The sequence below is a fragment of the Loxodonta africana genome, chromosome 4 (genome assembly GCF_030014295.1).
Source record: "Loxodonta africana isolate mLoxAfr1 chromosome 4, mLoxAfr1.hap2, whole genome shotgun sequence".
NCBI lineage: Eukaryota > Metazoa > Chordata > Mammalia > Proboscidea > Elephantidae > Loxodonta > Loxodonta africana.
In genome coordinates, this window is record NC_087345.1 from 80,660,621 (window position 1) to 80,666,220 (window position 5,600).

Genomic DNA, 5,600 nt, shown 5'->3' on the forward strand with positions numbered 1-5,600 from the left:
CTTATTTCCCACCACTCTCCTTATAGTCTAAACACCAATCACAGCGAACAACTTCACACGGATCCCTGAAAATACCATAGAATCTGCTTTACGTATGTTATATCCTCTGTCTGGAATACCCTCTTCTGCTTCTTACCACTGGCCTGTGGAAATTTTATTCAGCCTTTGAAACTCAGCTCAAATATCAGTCCCTCTTTGATGCTATCCCAGACTCTCCTAGTTCTTCAGGTTGTTCTCACGGTACTTTGTTTATAGCTTTAATGTAGTACCCATCACAATGCATTTTAATTTATCTATTTACTTACCTTCTCTACCAGACTTAATTTCTGGAGGTATCAGACACATAAAAAAACCCAAATTCACTGCTGTCAATTCCAACTCACGGTAACCGCGTGTGTTACAGAGTAGAACTGAGCTCCATAGGGTTTTCTTGGCTGTAATGTTTAGGGAAAGTTCCTAGGTGGTGCAAACAGTTTGTGCTGAATTCCTAACAGAAAAGTTGGTGGTTGGAACCCATCCAGTAGTACCGTGGAAGAAAAGGCCTGGCGATCTGCTTCGGTTAAGGTTACAGCCAAGAAAACCCTATGGAGCAGTTTTACCCTATATAACATGGTGTTGCCATGAGTCAGAAATGACTTGACGGCAACTAGCAACAATCCTTCTGGTAACAGGTTGCCAGGCCTTTCTTCCATGGAGCTGCTGGGTGGGTTCAAACCACTAATCTTTAAATGGTCAGCCAAGCACAAACCATTTGCACCACCCAGGGACCTACCAGGCACAGAGTAGGCTCTAATTTAGAAATATTTAATATATCTCTAGCATTTTCTCTTATCTCCCTCCAAATGGCATTACATGGCGCTTATTTCCTAGGACGGGGACACTGAAAAATTATTTCAATAGCTAAATATCAGGGGAGGAAAAAAAAAGCACCCTTAACTTCGAAACTAGTCCTATGTCTTCCTTATTCCATTATACACTCAGTTATCCTGCAAGGTGAACCAAACGGTATTGCTAATATTCCTCCCAAATCTGATATCTGAATGTATACGTAGCTTTCTTCTGATCACTTCCTAACCCTGAACGGACACAATGAGGTATTTATGGCAAACAGTTATCCAAAACTGCAACATATTCTCTTCCATAAAATTAAAACTGCATTACCTGATATCTTCTGATTTCAGAGGCTCTAGTTATAAACATTTATCACTCTTTTACAGTCTTATTTTCTAGTGTACACACACACAGAGACCATAAGGTGATGTTTGGGGCCAAAGACCATTTTTTGTAGGTTTCAGTGTATTTTTTTAAATCTAAATTTGCTTTTTAAAGTCTTTTCCTTCCCCTAGAGCTGTTCATGCTGATGCCACCCCACAATTAGAGACCCTGGTAGCATCAAATCAAAGCTCAGAACATGATAAATCTCAACACAAGACACAGTAGCCCTTTTCATTACTACCAAAACAGCTTGATAGGGTATGTTTTAAATTGTGGGCAGATAATGGTGGCACCAGAGGATATAATTTAAGGGGCTATCCGTGCTGTTTCCATTTAGCTAAGCCATGATATCCCCTTTAAGCTGTATGGCCAACTTCTTATTCCCTATACCCAGAAGACAGTCTTACCACTTTGTTTCCTCCCTCTTTGGTTTACAAAGTTAACAGTCCCCAAGGTCTGGTCTTATTAGAAAACCTCTTCATAAAGCTATTCTCACCATTTTTTAAATTTCTCATGTCAATCCACAAAATTCTCTTTAGCTATTAGTGACTCTGGACACATATTTAAATTCTATCCTCAGGGAGAACTCGGATGCTGCAATTATAATTGACAAAATGTTTCTAAATTCATTTCACAATTTTTTTAAACTGGTCTGAAAATTTTTCTCTTAGCCTGTTAGGACTAAATTTGTGAAGTAGAATCTAATACTTGCCAAGTATTTTCTAGTTTCTACCAATCTAGGCTGCAGATTTCTCTCCCTAAAGTCCTGACACTGTAATAATGCCAAGTTTGAACCTAGAATTTGCTGCCTACTAGAAAAGAACTTGTTAGTGAATTTGGAAAAGAAACCTGATACAATTTAGGTTCCCAGTGGTTAACTGGTTAGGATAACAGAAATTCCTTAAAATATATTTAGCAATGAATGACACAGGGGAACAAATTAGAGGGGGGGAAAGAAAATATACTATGAATTAGGATGTGTTAGGTCTGCATTTTCAAAAATTTGTTATGTGAAAGGCAGTTTTGCCCACAGTACTTTTCTGTGTGTGTGTGGTAAAAATATATGTAACCAAACATCTGGCATTTCAACATTTTTTTACTTGTATAGTTCAGTGACATTATGTTCATCATGTTGTACAACTATCATCACTGTTTTCAAACTAGCATTTCTTTTGATAAAGGAACTTGCCAGTAATTTGGGGTTGGTGTCTTCTGCTAGCTTCAATTCAGTTCCTTCATATTCAGTTCCTCTCATACTTTGTTACCAAATTAATCTTTCTAGAACACAAGAGTACTCATCTACTCAAAAAAAACAACAGGTTTCCATTGTCAGAGAAATAAATTGAAAACAATTAGCCTGATATTCAGTGACACCATTACCTGGTTGTGACCTACCTTCTTAACCCTATCTTGAATTATTCCCCTACACTCTGGACTACCTAAACCAGGGGTTGGCAGACTATATATAGCCTGCAGATCAAATCCAGGCCGTTGTCAGTTTCTGTATGGTCTATGAGCTAAGAGTGGTTTTTAAATTTTTAAATGGTTGAAATAAATGAAAAGAATATCTTGTAACGTGAAAATTATAATTTACATTTTAGCATCCTTCATTTTATTGGAACACAGTCACACTCATTTGTTTACATACTGTCTATGGTTAATTTTGTATTACAATAGCAGAGATGAGACCTTGTGGCAGAGATAGTATGGAATTATTTGGCCCATTACAGAAAAATTTGCTGGCCCCTGACCTAGACATACTTCTGTTTCTACCTCTTAACCTATCAAGATTCCTGCCTGAAATGTGCTGTTGTTGTTGTTGTTGCCATCTAGTCAATTGTGACTCATGGCAATCCCACGTGTGCAGAGTAGAGCTGCTCCATAGAAGTCTCAAGGCTGTAACCTTTTGGAAGCAGATAGCCAGGCCTATCTTCCAAGGTGCCTCCTGGTGGGTTCAAACCGCCAACCTTTCTGCTAGTAGTTGACTGTTTAACCGTTTGCAACAGCCAGGGACTCCCTGGAACGTATAAAGTCACCCATTCCTGCTGTCACCTCCATGAGACTGTCTAAGTAGAATTTCAAAAAAATTAAAAAACATAACTCTTCCCCAAATATAAATTAACATGAGCCAAATATTTAACTCATTGACAGACCCAGTAAGATGATTAAGTTTGTTCCAGGAGCATTTAAAGAACTAGGGACTTATAGGTATAAAAAGAAACGGAGCTAGATCAAGGGGCTAGGTTAAACAAGGCTGGCGAGTGTCCTACAGAGCAATAAAACCTAACTTCAGGGTTACGTTTTCTATTAGAAATCTACAAGTAACTTCACAATGTCTGAGCTTGAATCGTACAACAGCAAAGTCAAACACAAGTACCTTCACCTAGATTATTACATACTCTTTGGGCAGGCAGGTTAAATAATGTCCTGGTATGAACTAAGAGGCCATCCCTCCACCCTTTGCCTTATTTCCAAATTTTGAGCAAATTTTTCTTAACAATGTCTGTCCTAATCCTTTCAGCCAAAGTCAACCTCTCCTTGTTTTGTTTCCATTACTTTTTGTACTTCCATTATATATCGGTTGCCCTTAAGGAGCCCTGGTGGCACAGTGGTTAAACATTTGGCTGCGAACCTAAAGGTTAGTGGTTTGAGCCCACCAGCCCGGGAGAAAGATTTACAGCCTTGGAAACCTTATGGGGTAGTTCTACTCTCTCTCATAGGGTCACTATGAGTTGGAATAGACCCCATGGCACGTAATAGTTACCCTTGTGTCCTATTTGACTCATGGTGACCTCACGGTAGTCAGAGAACTGTTTTCAATGGCTGATTTTTCAGAAGTTCATCACCAGGTCTTTCTTCCCAGGAGCCTGAGTGGACTCCAACCAACAACCTTTCCAGTTAGCAGTCAAGAGCCTTAATCCTTTCCACCATCCAAGTACTCCATTTCCATAATAGTACTTAATAATCTTGATTTGTGCATTTTGTCTTCCCCAACAACCATTAGAACGACTTAGAATCATTATTTAAGATCTGGGATTTAACTTTTTAAATGAGATTTGAGGATAGGGTCCAATTTCCATAGTTCCAATACCTGCTTTGCACAATGTAGAGACTTTATACCTTATTCATAGATATGAAGCCCCTAAACACTTTCCAAGCGTTGTATGGCACTTTCCTTAAACTTCCCTTGTGTTCTAACCTTACTCCACTGTTAAGTGACCTCTGAGCATGTACTGTTTTAATAGTTTTATCCTCCTTTAGAGCCTGACCCATTGTCTTTTGGAAAGCGGCGGCTCAAGAAATGCCGACTGAAACACTGATGGAGGTTCGTTCCCTGCCCCCCCCCCCAATTTATATACCTGGAAACACCGAAACTGTCCGTCTCTCCAGTCCCAGAAACTTAGACTCTCCCCTCAAATATCCATCCTGTTTCACCTGCAGCACTCCTATCTCAAAAAAAAACTTGTCATCCAATCGATTCCAACTGATAGTGACCCTATAGGACAAAGTAGAACTGCCCCCCAGTTTTCGAAAGAGCCGCTGGTGGATCCCAACCAACGACCTTTTGGTTAGCAGCCAATCTCTTAAGCACTGCGACACCAGGGCTCCTCAAAGTAGGGGTAAATCCGGCCCCAAATGGCAAGCAGTCTCCCTCACCCAAAGACCTCGAATTTCCCTTGCCCCCGGACATGGCCTCCTCCCTTCAAAAAATGGCGAGGTGAACTCAGGCCCTCAATTCTTAAGTTAGCCCTTTTCGGCAAGTACCACCACCACCAGCAGCACAGGCTTTTCATATCTTTCTTTGCCGTGGAATATTTCCTCAGTGCGCTGGTTATTTCCTCAAGAGTGACCAATTCCCCATTTCACTTCTCACGCCTCCCGACTCTTTGCGTCCCTCCACCTCAGCCTTCCTCCCAAGGCCACTGAAGCCGTTTCTCAGGGAAATCGCCAAAGGCGCGTGGCCAGGCGGTTAGTCCACCAACGGTTTTTTACGGTGAGGTGAGCGCGCGGGAGGAGAGGCGGGAACGACTGCCACCGGGGTACAGGATGAAAGGCGGGGCTGGCGCCGGGAAGGAACGTGAAGGAGCTGGGAGGCTCCGCCTTTTCCGTAGATATCTCTAGAAAGCCGCGCCGGAGCCCGAAAACAAGGACTGCGCACGCGCGGCGGCAGGGCCCGGGTATTTTGCTGCGTCACCAGCCGCCGCCCGGCCTCACCACCCCTCGCTTGCACGCACGCACGTTCATTCTCTGTCCTCGCGCCCCTTTTCCTACACTTTCCTCCTCTCTCCGACCGGAGGAGCCGCTCTCTCCGCGCGTTGCATTCTGGGGACCCAGGCCGAGCCCGCTGCGACCGCCGCCGCCGTCGTCTGAAGGAAGCGAAAGGA